Genomic DNA, 16,993 nt, shown 5'->3' with positions numbered 1-16,993 from the left:
GCATAAGTATACACAGGTCTGGTTGTTTTGGGTTTTCATTTCCATATGAAGGTTCCATGTCACACAAAACTTATATTAAATTTGTATTCCTTTCTCTTGTTAATCTGTCTTTGTCAGTTTAATTTTCAGACCCAGCAGGAGACCCTAAGAAGGTTGAGGAAAACTTTTTCCTCCCCTACACTTGTGAAAAATAAACATGAAAAGAAAGGAGTCCCTTTTTCTCTCTCCAACCTGTAACATGAGCATACTTGACATTCCTTGGCCCCTCGGAGGCCACTCTCAAATGTCATCTCATCCAAACAACAGGAATCCCACTGCAAAAATATTGGTGAACAATAATTTTTTACTGAAGGTTTCATGGGAGACAGAGAGGTGGTTATGTAATATACCACAGCAGCATCTTTTTTAAAAAAAAAACTTTTAATTTTATATTGGAGTATAGTTGATTAACAATGTTGTGTTAATTTCAGGTGTACAGCAAAGTGATTCGGTTATATATACACATGTATCTGTTCTTTTTCAAATTCTTTTCTCATTTAGGTTGTTATATAATACTGAGCAGAGTTCCTTGTGCTCTACGGTAGGTCCTTGTTGGTTATCCATTTTAAATATAGCAGTGCATACATGTCAATCCCTAACTCCCTAACTATCAGCAACATCTTTTAAATACCTACCTGAACACTTCTCTCTCCCTGAAGTTTCTCCAGCATCAGCCTCTTGTCTTTCTCATTTCTCTTTCTCAAATCCATTCAACCTCCCTCCTTGTCTTTGTAAATTTATTTATTTATTTATTTATGGCTGCGCTGGGGCTTGTTGCTGAGCGCGGGCTTTCTGTAGTTGTGGTGAGCCGGGCTACTCTTCGTTGCAGTGCGCAGGCTTCTCATTGCGGTGGCTTCTCTTGCCACCCTTGTGGCACATGGGCTTAGTTGCTCCAAGGCATGTGGGATCTTCCCGGACCAGGGCTCGAACCTGTGCCCTCTGAATCGGCAGGCGGATTCTTAACCACTGTGCCACCAGGGAAGTCCCCCCTCCCTGCCTTTGACACTCTCATTTCTCCTTCTTCTCCTCTTTCTCCCCAAGTTCTTTGCCTTTGGGTCTCTTCCCATTTCTAGAGTGGAACAGGTGGCCCTCTTTTGTTTTTGTTTTTTGTCTTATTTTATTTATTTTTATTATTTTTGGCTATGTTGGGTCTTCGTCGCTGCCCACGGGCTTTCTCTAGTTGCGACGAGTGGAGGCTACTCCTCGTTGCGGTGCGCAGGCTTCTCATTGTGGTAGCTTCTCTTGTTGTGGAGCACAGGCTCTAGGCTCACAGGTTTCAGTAGTTGTGGCATGCAGGCTCAGAGTTGTGGTGCCCAGGCTTAGTTGCTCTGCAGCATGTGGGACCATCCTGGACCAGGGATCAAACCTGTGTCCCCTGCATTGGTAGGCGGATTCTTAACCACTGCACCACCAGGGAAGTCCCCAAGTGGCCCTCTTTTGACTTCTTCAGTTTACATCCCTACCTCCTCAGTAGGTACTCTGAAGGCTTTCCATCATTAATAGAAGATGGGAGAGAGGAAGGGATGGCAAATAACTGATTCGTTTTCTTTTTCTTTTTCATATTCTTTCTGTTTGAAATTGCAAAAAGTGAGAAATTGAGTATGCAATACAGTAGAGAAAACAACAAAATATGAAGCCTGCACCTAAGGGATCTGCAGGGACAATCATTTGTACCAAATGGATCGTCAGTTGGGCACTAAAAGGATTAAGTGATTTGTCTTGGCTTTTGTACTTCATTAATGCCAAAATGGCTAGTTTATGTCATTAACATGTCAACAGGTAAGGCTTCTCTGTGTAACTGTTAGGGAACCATTGTCCAAAACTGCCTGCCCTGGCCAGGCATGATAATAACCACTGCGTGAGTTGTCTCACTACAGGAGGTCCCAATAAGAACAGGGAACTGACAAGCTGTTGCCAACCGGAAGAATTTGGGAGGGGTCAAAAGGAAGGAGGAGATGCCAGCCCATAATATGTCCTGCCAACCTCCCAGAAACCCCCCTGCTGGAAACCATTTTGACTGAGAGATGCCCATACCGCCAGGAAGGGCCTTGAATCGGACCAAATATGGGCCCAGGCAAGATGATTGGCCAGAGACAACCGGGAAGGCTAACCCCACTACCAGAAACCCTGAGGCTGCAAGCCACGCGGCAGAACAGTTCTCCTGGGTTCCCTTACCCTGCTGCTCTCCACTTGAGCACCCCTCTCCAATAAAGTCTTCTGTGTGTCAGTATGTGTGTCTCCTCAGACAATTCATTTCCAAGTGTTAGACAAGAGCCCACTCTCGGGCCCTGGAAGGGGTTCCCCTTCCAGTAACATAACTTCTAAAAGAATGCATTACAAATAACCTCTGTATGATTAACTCACTTAATCCCTTCTCATTTAAGGTGTCTTTTATTGTCTTCCAGATGCAATTTTTTTCCAATAAAAAAATGTATTACTAAATCCTTCACTGAACTAGTAAGTGCTTGAGATACAATAGGCCTCCTGCACGTCTTCCTTCCTTTTGCCAATGTGGGCTACCAATTACAGGAATGTAGGTCTAAGGACACTGGAGAAGAAATTTTCAGACTCAGACCATTCAAACAAATGATTAATGTCCAACCAAGAGCTCATTCTATATGGGACAAAAATAGATGGAATGTGTTATTTGTGGTTCAGCTTGGCTTGCTTTTTTTTGACAGCACAGAACTGATTTCATTTTTATATCCTGCTCTTTTCTCTACAGTGACTTAGAAACATGGGTTATAGAAACTTTCAAAAGAGTTATCTGTTATTTCCAGTGGCCCAAAATGGATATTTAAAAGGGTCTAAAAGCAAAATAGACTGCAGGGACTTCCCTGGTGGTGCAGTGCTTATGAATCCGCCTGCCAATGCAGGGGATATGGGTTCGAGCCCTGGTCCAGCAAGATCCCACATGCCTCGGAGCAACTAAGCCCCTGTGCCACAGCTACAGAGCCTGCACTCTAGAGCCCGTGAGCCACAACTACTGAGCCAGCGTGCCACAACTACTGAAGCCCGAGGCCCAGAGCCTGTGCTCCGCAACAAGAGAAGCCACCGCAATGAGAAGCCTGCACACCGCAACGAAGAGTAGCCCCTGCTCGCCACAACTAGAGAAAGCCCACGTGCAGCAATGAAGACCCAACGAAGCGAAAAATAAATAAATTAATTTAAAAAAAAAAAGCAAAATAGACTGCAATTCACTGTAGTGCTGTTTTCAGTATAATTTGAATCTTTTTTTTTTGTTAAAGACACACACTTTTTACACTGATTATAAAAGAAATATATATCTATTGTGAAAATTTATATCATCAGTAATCCCAAACCCCGAAAGTAATGACTATTGACATTTTGCGATATTTTCTTTCAGTCTTTTTTCTACAGATCAGATCAGTTTCAAGGGCATGAGACCTATGCAGTCACAGAGGACTCATGTTCAGAAGGGTCCTACATTTGGCTTAAGACTCTACTGTTCCTATCTTGAAATTATTGATAATTTTTGAACAACAGGTTCTGCATTTTCATTTTGTACTAGATCCTGCAAATTATGTGGCCCGTTCTGTCTATAAATGTTTATGCACACACTGATTGTATATACATATACATATATTACATGCATGTATACAATATATTTATAATCCGTCATTAAAATTCTAGAATTCTTTGCAATTTTTTTCTTTTTTAAAAATTTTTATTGGAGTATAGTTACTTTATTTCATTTTATTTTTATTGGGGTGTAGTTGTTTTACAATGTTGTGTTAGTTTCTACTGTACAGCGAAGTGGAGTTCCTTGTGCTATACAGCAGGTTCTTATTAGTTATCTATTTTATACATATTAGTGTATATATGTCAATCCCAATCTCCCAATTCATCCCACTGCAATTTTTTGTCCACACCACGCGGCATGCGGGATCTTCGTTCCTCAACCAGGGATCGAACCTGTGCTCCCTGCTGTGGAAGCACAGTCTTAACCACTGAACCACCAGGGAAGTTCCTGCAAATGTTATTTTTAATATTTGAGTAATATTTCATCATATGGAAACATAATCACTTATTTAATTATGTTCCTATTTTTGGTACCTAGATTGTATAAAATTTTATACTGTTATAAATAAAGATGAGGAACATCTTTTTATATTATTTTTTAAATGTATTTCTAATTATTTCCTTAAAATAACATCCCAGAAGTAAAACTGAAGGGATAAACAGATTTGAACATTTTTGGAACTTTGTATTTAAATTGGCAAATAGCTTTCCAGAAAGAATACTATTACCAGAAGAGTGTAAGAAACTCCCTCTTCATATCCTCAACAGCAAAAATATTATAATTTTAAAATACTTGGGGGACTTCCCTGATGGCACAGTGGTTAAGAATCCACCTCTCAATGCAGGGGACACGGGTTTGATCTCTGGTCTGGAAAAATCAGACCAGAAAACCATGCGTCACAACCACTCGAGCCACAGCTACTGAGCTCATGCTCTGCAACTACTGAAGCCCACTCACCTAGAGCCTGTGCTCCGCAACAAGAGAAGCCACGGCAATGAGAAGCCCGCGCACCGCAAGGAAGACACAACGCAGCCGAAAAATAAAATAAAATAAAATAAAACAAGAAGTTTTTGGCAATCAGAGCTGTTAAAAAAAATAATTTGGTAGCTGAATAAGTTAAAATGTTATCCATTTATCTTAATTTATGTTTCTTTGACTACTGGTAAAGGAAATTTTAAACAATATATATTTATTAGTCATTTTTATTTTTATTTTTTGGAATTGCCCCAGAATGCAAACTTCTCAGTACGGTTTTTAAGACCGTTGTGTCCTCCCACTCCGGCTTTATCTTCCACCACTTTGCTCCTTCTCACCCCCACCCCAAATCTATTCTAAGCTCCAGCTATACTGAAATTTATTCAGTTCCTATAAGTTGTCATGCTTTCTCTTGCTTCTGGCCCTTTAAATATTCTGCATACAGTTTCTGGACATCTCTTCCTATATCTCTTTTTCTGGTTAGCTTCTATTTGTCCCTCAGCTCTCAACTTAAATATAACTTCCCTTGAAAGCCTTCCTTGAACCTCAGATTAGGTTGGGTGCCCCAACTAGAGGCCAACCCTGCCTCTTCTTTTTAAAATAAATTTATTATGTTGAAATAATTTTAAATTTATAGAAGAGCTTACAAGGATAGTAGCGTTCCCATATACCCTTCACCCAGCTTCCCCTAATAATAACATCTTACATAATAGTGTACGTTTGTCAAAACTAAAACATGAAAACAGATACGATACTATTAACTAAACTACAGACTAATTTTTCCACTAATGTTCTCTTTCTGTTCCAGGATCCAATTTAGGAGACTACACTGCATTTAGGGATCTTAGTTCCCCGACCAGGGATTGATCCCGGGTCCTCAGCAGTGAAAGCGTGGGGTTGTAACCACTGGATTGCCAGGGAAGTCCCTAGTCTGCTGTACTTCTTATGTTTTAGTACTTTATATTTTATTCCAATTGCATCCCCTTCTAGAATATAAGTTCTGTGAGAGCAGGGACTATGTATTTTTCACCACTTCATCCCCACATTCTTACAATATCCATAGTAAGTAGGTGACATATATGACTGAGTATAAGGCAAGATTTTTCTTAAAGAATCTTCCAGAAAGAGGGGAAACCACCTTCCACTTAAGTTCTTAGAAAATCTCTTATATTGTGGTATATTTTCTCAATGATTTTACTCAAAACTATAAAATACCGTTCAAGGAACACACATCAGCCTGAAATGACCTCATTAAATGCTGGATGCTTGTAGAGATATTCTGTTGGAATCGGTAAAAATGCAGGCAAAACCATTTAAAAACATTTGGTTATTCACATTTTGGGGGTTGCGACCTCAGAGTTGCAAGGGCTGGATGTCCTTATAAACAAGGCTTTTAAAAGGAGATGGAGAAAAAAAAAAAGGAGATGGAGACTGAAGGACAAAGGCTTCTTATAAAGTTCACTTTAAAGAGCAATGCAGGACTTCCCTGGTGGTGCGGTGGTTAAGAATCCACCTGCCAATGCAGGGGACACAGTTTCGAGCCCTGGTCCTGGAAGATCCCACATGCTGTGGAGCAATTAAGCCCGTGAGCCGCTGAGCCCGTGAGCCACAACTACAGAAGCCTGCGCACCTAGAGCCCGTGCTCCGCAACAAAGAGAAGCCACTGCAATGAGAAGCCCGCGCACCGCAACCAAGAGTAGCCCCCGCTCCCCGCAACTGGAGAAGGCCTGTGCGCAGCAACGAAGACCCAACGCAGCCAAAAATATAATTAATTAATTAATTAATTAAAAAAAAAAGAATTGACCACCTAACCTGGTGAAGACCATTCAACTCTTCAATTCTGGGGTCAAATACCTGTCCAGGTTAAGTGAAATCTTATTTGGAGATCTTCATTCTTAGATGTCTTATCAATCAAGATAACCATCAATAATTGACATCTGCTGTCTCATTCTCTGAGAAGTCTTTCATCTCTACCTAATTTCAACCTGATATTTACCACATGAGAATTCTCCTCTTGAGCCCACTTGGCCAGGGTCCTTTTTCAGACTTTCCAAGTTCTTCCTCTGGTTAAGGACACTTCAGGTACCCTGCATGGAAATGAGGGCTCACTTTCCAGTATTTGTATCTGACATAGAGAAGGAACATAACTCTGTGCAGCATGTAACTTCGTGAAATCTTCTTGGAGAATAAAGTTTTTCTTCTCTGAATCTCATTCATTTCTGTAGCTTGTATACCTCTTGTAAGCACGAGGAGTAGTCAACAGGCAGTTATATAGAAGGAACTGCCGGCTCTCTGTACTTCATGAAACCTGTTTGGGAAGTAAAACTGAATTAACATCAATTGTATCTCCCAGGGGTACAATGCTCTGTACAATGTGTCCTGCCTATAATTTGCTTGGAGAAAGTTGTTATCAGAAGTTGTGTCTTGCTCAGAGAAGCCACAATGCTCTACATCTCCCAGGCTACTTCTTTACTCCCTGGCCACAGGCTTGACCCGGAGTTCTAATCCTAAAGAAATGTTCATTCCCTAAATACCCCAGTCACATCTTCTTTCTCTTTCTTCCTGAAGGTCGTCATAGCTGTCTATTCAAAAGAGCACAGAGTTTTAAAAAAAACCCTCCCTAGTGTTTTTTTTTCCATAACAATTATTATCATCCAGCGTAATAAATGTTATTTGTTCCCAGGATTTATTGTATGTTTCCTCTCACTAAAATGCACGCTCCCGGACTTCCCTGGTGGTCCAGTGGTTAAGACTCTGAGCTTCCAAAGCAAGGGACGTGGGTTCGATCCCTGGGAACTAAGATCCCACATGCTGCAGGGTGCAGCCAAATAAATAAATAAATAAATAAAATGCATGCTCTCTAATGCAGGAATTTTTGTCTGTTTTATTTACTGTTGTAGTCCTAGTGCTTAGAAAAGTGCTTAACACATAGTAGGGGCATAATAAATATCTGTTGATAAAATTAGTGATGCCCAACCTATAGAACAAAGAATATATTCAAGATTAACTATATCGTGTATAGGGTTTAATAGAGTTCGTCATTTCAAATTGTGAAATGAAATTCTCAGTTACACACACACACACACACACACACACACACAAAACAACCCACTACTTTGGAAGAGAATGTACACATGTGGAAGAAATGAGGTGCGGAATTAGGGAATTTAGACTAGAAATACCATGGAGGAGTGAGCACTTGGGGACAGGCTAGATATAGCTATATATCACACATGCAGCTTGGGCTTGGTTGCTAGAAATAATTGCCCTGAATAATTTCTGGGAGTTTCTGCCATCCATGATCTTCTTGGCTTCACCTGTCCCTGGGGCTCGGCCACTTGGCTTGCTTCCTTGCCAGAGAGGTTTTAGGAGATACTAGCAGAGTCAGGGTTTTATTACCATGGGAATGGGGCAAGGCAGCCTCCTGAGGGTGAGAAGTGGGGTGCAACAGCAGTTTTAGGAACCTGGTTCCACCTGACTGGACCCAGGCAGGCTCTAGTTTCCCCAGGGGTCTCTTGGAGAAGCAGGTAACTCAGAAATGCACGGGAGATTAATTGTTTGCCCCTTTTTCCTGTCCTTCAACAGATTGTTCTGAGGCCCATACGTCCTCTCCAGAGAGGTCCCAGTCAACCAAGCAACCAGTTGTGTCTCTTTGAGATGCTATGGCCCTTTCCTCCTTACTATTCCTTCCCTGGAATTGCACTCAACTCCCCTCTCCACCCGTACCCTATGCGCCATAAAAATGAACTCGCTAAGCTTTGTCTCAGGCTTTGTTTTCTAGAAAACCCAGGCTAGGCCATAAAGAAGAGGGAGTACTTGTCATAATTCAGTTTCAAAAAGATTACACTAAACCATAGACATGTCTTAGCGTTCAAGTCCTTCTGTCATGCTTATGGCACGGAAAGTATGTTTCAACTTCAAAATAGTTAAAATATTACTATTGTCGACTTTTAAAAAATGCGCAACGTGAGAATGGCGAGTTAAGTTTTATTTGGGGCCAAATGAGGACTGCAGCCCAGGAGACAGCATTTCAGATAGCTCTGAGAAACGGCTCCAAAGAGGTAGCGGGGGAAGGTCAGTATATATGTGATTTTGGTGAAGGCGGAGTACATGCAATCGAGCACATATTTTTTTTGTACAGGGTTTCTGCCAGTCCCGAGGAGCAGTGGTCACCATAAAGGATTTTAGTGCTTTTCTAGATATGAGGAGATATAAGAATTGGGCTCATAAAATTAGCTCCTGAAAATATCTATCTGAAGACCTGTTCTGCCAATTTTTCCCAGAGCACAGAGTGCCTCATTTCTGCTCTCCACCTGAACTTCTTTCAGGGGGTGTTGAAAGTCAGCAGCTGCAGCAGCATATGATTTAATCCTTGTAGAGGTAGATGTCAAGTGCCAATGGCAAGTGCCAGTTTGTAGTTGACACTATCTAGCAAAAGTCAAATAACCATAAAGTAAAAAATTGGTAGAATTTCAAATGAAGACTGAAAGACATGGAGATGAGTTATTGTAGTCAGAAACACTTGTTTAAAATTTATTCATTCACTCAACAAAGAATATAAAGCACTAATCTAGGTGCTGGAGATACAGTAGCAAACAAGACATATGGACTCTTCTTCCCCAAGGAGCTTAAATACTACTGGAGGAGACAAATGATAGACAAATAAATATTTAATATAATATTTGTCAGATGTAATGTCAGATGGTAATAAATGAAATGAGGAAAAATAAAGAGCAGGGGATGGATAGAGAGTAATGAAATACTCTCTTAGGTATCATGGTCAGGGAAGGCCTCTCTGTGAAGAAAACCTAAGCAGAGACTTTCATGAAGTCAGAGAGGGATGCATGGGAAATTGCAAGGACTGGCACCCAGCTCTGCATGCTCATAAGCTATTTGTTAGATTAGCTTTGAACTGAGAACAAATAAACAGAGTAAGGGAAGGAGAAGTTTCTGCCTTTCCTTTTTATCTCAAAATCATCTGTCTAAGCCTGAACCTCTTCTAAATTCCTCTTGGTTGCTAGTTGTTTTTTTTAAATTAATCAACTTATTAGAAGTCGAAGATACTTCACTGCAAGATTGTTTCTAATCTTTTCTAGCCCCGTTATCGCTATTTATTTATGCATCTCATATCCATGTAAAATAATATACACTCTGAAAGCAAAGTCTATATATTTCCGGCGTTATATTTCCTGAAATACCTTGTATGGTGCCTATCACAGCGTCAGCAAATACTTATTTGTCGAATTTAAATTTTTATTTTTATTACCATAAGTACTACTGGGGACAAAATCATCTGACTTCTTAAAATTCCTAAATCACAAATAAATGTTTAGTTTAGCCTCTTTGAAACTATATTTATGCATGCACTGATTTAAAAAAATAAAATATGTGGTCTTGGACCAGTTTACCTAACCTCTCTAAGCCTCAGTGTACTGTAGGGCAAATACAAATAATAATTCTTATTTCACAGAACTTGTTGGTGCAAGAATTAAAAAAGGAACATAAATCATCTAGGATAGGACCAGACACATGGTAGTGTTTAATAAGTTTTTGGTAACCAAGGTATAAGGAATTTTCAAGGTTAATCTAGACCAGGTTATTTGATCATATAAAGAACGTGCTAGTTTTTTGTTAACAGCATTTGTTATTAGTTATTTCCCATAATGAAACCATGATATTCTCACAAGATTCTTTCTTTAATCACCTTTATTGAGGTATAATTTCTATGCAATAAAATTAATCAATTTTCAGCATATAGTCTTTGAAGAATGCATACAGTTGTGTAATCACCCCCACAAACAATATGTAGAATATTAACATCACTGTCAAAGGTTCCCTTACACCGCCTTTGCAGGAAGTTCCATCCTTCTACCTCCAGACCTGGCAACCACTGATTTGTTTTCGGCAAAAGATGCTTTTCATTTTTTAAGCAAATAATTATGAAGTCTTTCTATTTGGAAGTCCTTTAGCTAGATACTTCATAGAATACAAAGATAAGTAAGACAGTGTGCGTCCTTAAATAGCTTAAAATCTAGTCTAGTTTTATGTAATTTTGAGATTACTTGTCTACAAATAATGTGGGACTGAATTTCAATATGTATATTATTATGCCTACTAAAAAGGAATAGGAAGAACAAATATTGCAAATGATTCCCTTACTTTTTAGAACACTGAATGAGAACAGGTACCTTCACGAATGCCACTAATTATGATTTCTTTAAAAAGGCACAAATTTGTGATTGCATGATGATCAAGATAATTATTAAAAAGTAAATTGTTTTTAAAATTAAGTAACAAATGGACTTCCCTGTTGGCGCAGTGGTTAAGAATCCTCCTGCCAATGCAGGGGACACGTGTTCGAGCCCTGGTCCGGGAAGATCTCACAGGCCGCAGAGCAACTAAGCCCGTGTACCACAACTATTACGCCTGCGCTCTAGAGCTTGCGAGCCACAACTACTGAGCCCGCGTGCCACAACTACTGAAGTCCGTGTGCCTAGAGCCTGTGCTCCGCAACAAGAGAAGCCCCGCAGTGAGAATCCCGTGCACCACGACCCAGAGTAGCCCCCGCTCATGGCAACTAGAGAAAGCCCTGTGCAGGGCAACGAAGACCCAACGCAGCCAAAAATAAATAAATAAATAAATTTATTTTTAAAAATAAAATAAAATAAAATTAAGTAACAAACATATCAGAAAAAAGTGCAGAAATCGTAAGTGTGCAGCTTGATCTTTCCAGGTTATTTAATGTCAACCTAGACCAACTCTCTGACCAATGCAGTAAAAAGGCAACATCCTAAAGCCTTTTGGTTTAGGTAGGATAATTACATCGTTGAAAAAAAGAAAGAGATAAGAGAATAATGTTCTGCAAAGGCTCACAAAGAATTGTGGGATGACACAATGAATGGAGAAAATGGATGGCACATTAAAATTCATGAGGAAATGCCAGTTAAATTCCATGAGTAACAAAGCGATTATTGTGCAGGATCGGGTTTTTCTTTCATCACTACAGAAAGACACAAAATCATTATTGTGATCTGCCACGTGGTTTTCCTTTGTTATTAGTTGCTGGGACTGCCCTATTAAATGTTTCGTGTTACCCAGGGGAACGGTCACAGTGGTGAGGAACGGTGGTCGCAGTGCACGTGGCTTTCCATGGTTCTAATTGTAAGTGCAATTAGACCAGAGGAAAGGAACAAATTAAAAAGAAGGGCAGAACGGCTGGGTGGGCATTTTCTTGTGATTACAAAGAACCGAGTCTATCCTTAACCTTACTGCCCCTTGCTTCCCGCTTTACACCTGCCAATTCCAGAACGGGCGAAGCTGGTATTTGCATTTGGAGCCTCCTTGGCCAATACAATGGGGACTACAGGTAATTTCAAAAGCGGTAATACATGCAAATTGAGGAGAGGTATTAACATCAGGAGAAAAAACAATCTGGAAAAAGAATCCTTTAAAGATGTGTGTAGAGGGGTCAAAATTTTATCCGCAGTATAATTTCAATATGCACAGAAAACGCTGTTCTTTATTTTCTTTGATGGACCTAATTTTCCTTGCAAACTTCCATACTGGGAGGGAAAAAAAAAACCCCAAAACTTTAAACTTGTCAATTCAAAGTAACTTTTTTTTCCAGTTTAAATAATAGTCACTTTTGAATAATATGTTTTCTTTTGGGTAGGTGCAAAAATCTTTCACATTTCTTTCCCCTTACCCTTGCTTCTCTTCAAAATAGTGTCTAGATGTATAGAAGGATTTGTGACCTAGTGGTGGCAAGGAGAGGGGAGGCCTCAGATCTCTGTGCGGTCTCAGGATGCAAGTTTGTCCCTGTGGCAGAACAGCATCTCTGTTGACTGGTGGCCATTGAAGGCCCCTTTGAGATGTAGCGGGTCTCACCTGGCCTTTGGGCAGTGTGCTGGTATCATCACTGGGTCTGTGTTTTAGGCCATTTGCTCTATACACTGCATGCAGCCTCTTAGTTGCACTAGACTCATCCTCATTTCTGTGCTCTCTCACCAGGATCCCCTGCAAGTCACACAGGAGCCAGGACCACTGCTTCAAGCTGATCCATCCACCGACTTCTGTCACTGCTGTACAATCACAGTATTGGCTTTTGCACTGAGTCAAACAGAAGCAGGGCATGAGCCCTTTTATTGTCAGCTTTCTCCTCACTCTGTCTAACATATGCTCCTTCTCTAGAAGGTTGCCCTGGAGAAGGGCACTCAAGACACAGGGGACTAACTCCTCTTTCCCCTTTCAGGGCCGCCATTCACCTTCCACTCCCTCTCTCTCTGAACAGGCTTTCTCTACATCCTCCTGCTTCGCTAGAAGGAGGTGGGCACTGGATGGCTCCATCTTGATGGCAGACAGGAGTGATCCTAATAGGCTAACTTGTCTTCCCCTGCAAGACAATTGGGAACTGGGGGTTTACAAAATATTTATTTTTCCCAAATATTGTTCCAATTTCTTTTTGAAGAAGCATGGCAAATGCTCCTTAATTATATATGCCACAGTGTTCAAAAATTATGACCACCTAGGAGAGACAAAAGAAATTTGTGATTTCATATTTTAGGCTGCTCATTATTTAACCCTTTTATGAAAACAGAATTTCAAAAGGACTTCCAAAAAATTTCTGTTTGAACCTTGGGATAGGTTACTTTAAAGAAGAGTGCATTCCAGTTCTTATTTGGAGGACTTTAATCCCATTTCTTTTTTGTTTGGCCCTTTCCTCTCTTCTCTGTCTTCTCCAGCATCAAAGGTTCATCTAACTCTCCCAATGACAAAAGACCCACAATTGCCTTGAACCTATGGATGGTCAGAAAAACAAAAACATGGAAGCACCAAAGTTCCCGTAGGAAGTGTGTACCTTTTACGTGCCTCTATTTCTTTCCTTCCTTTGAAAACTACTGAACCTTTGTGAGGAGAGTGTTTTGGATGCATCATAATATGAACAGAAATATAGTCTTGGGGGGCTTCCCTGGTGGCACAGTGGTTGAGAATCTGCCTGTCAATGCAGGGGACACGGGTTCGAGCCCTGGTCTGGGAAGATCCCACATGCCGCGGAGCAACTAGGCCCGTGAGCCACAACTACTGAGCCTGCGCATCTGGAGCTTGTGCTCCGCAACAAGAGAGGCCACGACAGTGAGAGGCCCGCGCACCGCAATGAAGAGTAGCCCCTGCTTGCCGCAACTAGAGAAAGCCCACGCACAGAAACGAAGACCCAACACAGCCAAAAATAAATAAATAAATTAATTAATTAAAAAAAAGAAGAAATACAGTCTTGGATCTCAAGGATCTTCTACCTTCAACTTCTCTGCAGCAGAGGGTCAAAGAGATAACCAGGAAGACATGTGACATGGTATATTGTCTCTCCTATAAGCTATGTTCACAACTGATGTGGAAAAGACAACTTTGCTGTCTCCTTCAATGTCCTCATAACCAGTAAGATGTTTATAAATATTTAATTATTGATTTGCACAAATAGGTTTATTTATTGAGATATTTCTGAAATGTTTTGAGAGTTTTTAATGTAGAGTTAATATGTCAGATATATAGAAAAGTATAGAAAATAACATGATAAACATTTCTGTACTGAACAGCAAATCTTTTTTGTTTCTTTTGTTTTGTTTTCAGGCTGCATTAAGCAGCATGTGAGATCTTAGTTCCCCCACCAGGGATCGAAATCGTACCCCTTGCAGTGGAAGAGCAGAGTCCTAACCACTGCACTGCCAGGGAAGTCTCTTAACAGCAAATCTTAACATGTTGCCATATTTGTTTCAGATCCTTTTAAAAGAAATAAAAATTAAAAATACAGTTGAAGCAACCATCCCATCATCTCGTTCCCTTTCCTACTTACCACAGGCAACCAGTGTCCAGAAGTTAGTATGTATCCCATTTTTAAAATAATTTTACTACATAGATATGTGTCCATAAGCAATGTTATTATTTTTTGTGTTTAAAATTTTATTTAAATGTTATCATGCTGTAAGTACACTTTTGCAACTTTACTAATATAGTAGAGTTTATTTCTACTTTCTTATTTTGTGTTTTCTATTTATCATGCTTTTATTTTACTTCCTTTTCTATACTTTCCTGCCTTCTATTAAGTTACTGAGTTATCTTTTTCCCCACTTCTACTGGCTTGAACATTACACCTTAAAAAATATTAACCTTTATTTATTATGGGAATAAAAAGGATATTCTCTGGTAAACAGGTGGGGTTTCAGATTTATTTACATAAACATTTATGTGATACAGAAAAAGTATCAGAAAACAAACCATGCTATTTTCTTATAGGCTTACACATTTTGAAATCTATCTTTTCTTCACTGTAATTATATATAAGCTTTAAACTTTTTTTTGTTTTATTTATTTTTCCTTGGATTCTCTTTTGGTGAGAAGTTCATGGTTGTCAAGTATATTTTTTTCATAGTAGTAAAACTAACAAGAACTTAACTTTGCTTATGTTTTACATTTATATAACAATATACACTTCTTTCTTTTTATTCATTCAGTGTTTACCCTTAAATTTATAACATGCACACTCAACCAAGCCTATCGTCAGCCTCTTTCGAACAATATACAATCTTAGAAGCTTCAACCCTCCCATCATCTTTTTATTTTTTAAATTTATTTATTTTATTTTTTATTTATTTATTTTTGGCTGCCTTGGGTCTTTGTTGCTGGGTGCAGGCTTTCTCTAGTTGCCGCGAGTGGGGGCTACTCTTTGTTGCAGAGCTCGGGCTTCTCATTGCAGTGGCTTCTCTTGTTGCGGAGCATGGGCTCTAGGCTTGCGGGCTTCAGTAGTTGTGGCATGCTGGCTCAGTAGTTGTGGCTCGCGGCTCTAGAGCACAGGCTCAGTAGCTGTGGAGCGCGGGCTTAGTTGCTCCACGGCCTGTGGGATCTTCCTGGACCAGGGTTCGAACCAGTGTCCCCTGAATTGGCAGGCGGATTCTTAGCCACTGCACCCACCAGGGAAGCCCCATTCATGTTATTATAGTAATTTGGTTTCACCTTTTCAAATACCCTCTCAACTTAGAAATAAGTATCAATATTTCTTTTTAACACTCAATATTAATTTAGATTTACCAGTATTTTTTACTAACTATTATGTCCACAATTAGTACTTATAGCCAATGCTTTTTCCTGGCTTCATTGCCCTTCATCTTGAAGTATATACTTGAGCATATTTTAAGCAACAATTTATTACTATTAAACTATTTTAGTATTTGTCTGAAAATAACTTCAGTCTCACTTTCAAATGATACTTTGAGTATAGACTTCTTGATTATTTTCCCTTAACAATACCTGTCATTCTATTGTCTTTCCTCTATTTTTATTGATGAGAAATCTGCTGATAATGTATTATTTTTCCCTTGTAGGAAATGTTTTTTATCTTGTTACTTTTAAGATTTTCTCTCCTTCTGTTGTGTTCTATGTTTCACTTTGTTTAGGTATATATCATTTTTATTTTTTCCTGTTTTTGGCTCAGTGATTATCTACTCAAATATTGCTTCTTTCCTATTTTGTTTATTCTATCACTCTGGAACTCCTTTTCAATATATATTGGGTCTTCTCAATTCTAGTCTCCATATCTCTTAATTTCTTTTTCATATTTTCCATCTCTTCATAGTTATGTGCTGCATTCTGAGTGATTTCCTAAGCTCTGTCTTCTACTTTATGATTTTCTCTTGACTTATTTAAACTGTCCATGGACTTTTTAATTTCAATGAATATATTTTTAATTTTTTAATGTTTTATTTTATTATTTTTATAAACCTTCCTATTTGTTTTTGTAATGTTCTCTTGTTTCATTATTGATCTATTTTTAAAATCTTTTTAATAATTTAAAACATTTGTAAAGTTTTAATAAAAATAAAGTTAGTGACACATTCAATAAGGAGGCCACAAACAGTTGGCAGAAAGAGCAATGGCCTGAGATTTGGAAAGCTGTACCCTGGACTTTGCACTGCCTCTGTCTAGCTGTATGACCATGGGCAAGTCACTGGAGATCTTAAGGTCCCAGTTTCCTCATCTCTAAAAGGGGGGCTGGCACTCTACAGTTTAAAAGTCCATAATTCTAGGTAGTGCAGAGATAGATAGTGTCATAGGAAAATACCTCAAAATTCTGACACTACTAAATGGAATGAAATGAGAGACAGAAAAACCGAGACACAAACCGCTCTTTTTATTTATTTATATATTTTTTCAGTTTTTTCCTTTTTTCATTTATTTAGATTTCACATATAAGGGATAGCATACAGTAATTGTCATTCTCTGTCTGACTTATCTCATTTAGCCTAATGTCTCAAGGTCCGTCCATGCTTTCAAACTTTTTTTTAATTCAAGTATAGTTGATTTACAATGTTGTGTTAATTACTGATGTACAGCAAAGTGACTCAGTTATAATATATATACATTCTTTTTCATATTCTTTTCCATTAT

Source organism: Balaenoptera acutorostrata, chromosome 20 (genome assembly GCF_949987535.1).
Source record: "Balaenoptera acutorostrata chromosome 20, mBalAcu1.1, whole genome shotgun sequence".
Classification (NCBI taxonomy): Eukaryota; Metazoa; Chordata; class Mammalia; order Artiodactyla; family Balaenopteridae; genus Balaenoptera; species Balaenoptera acutorostrata.
This window is presented reverse-complemented; position numbering follows the sequence as displayed.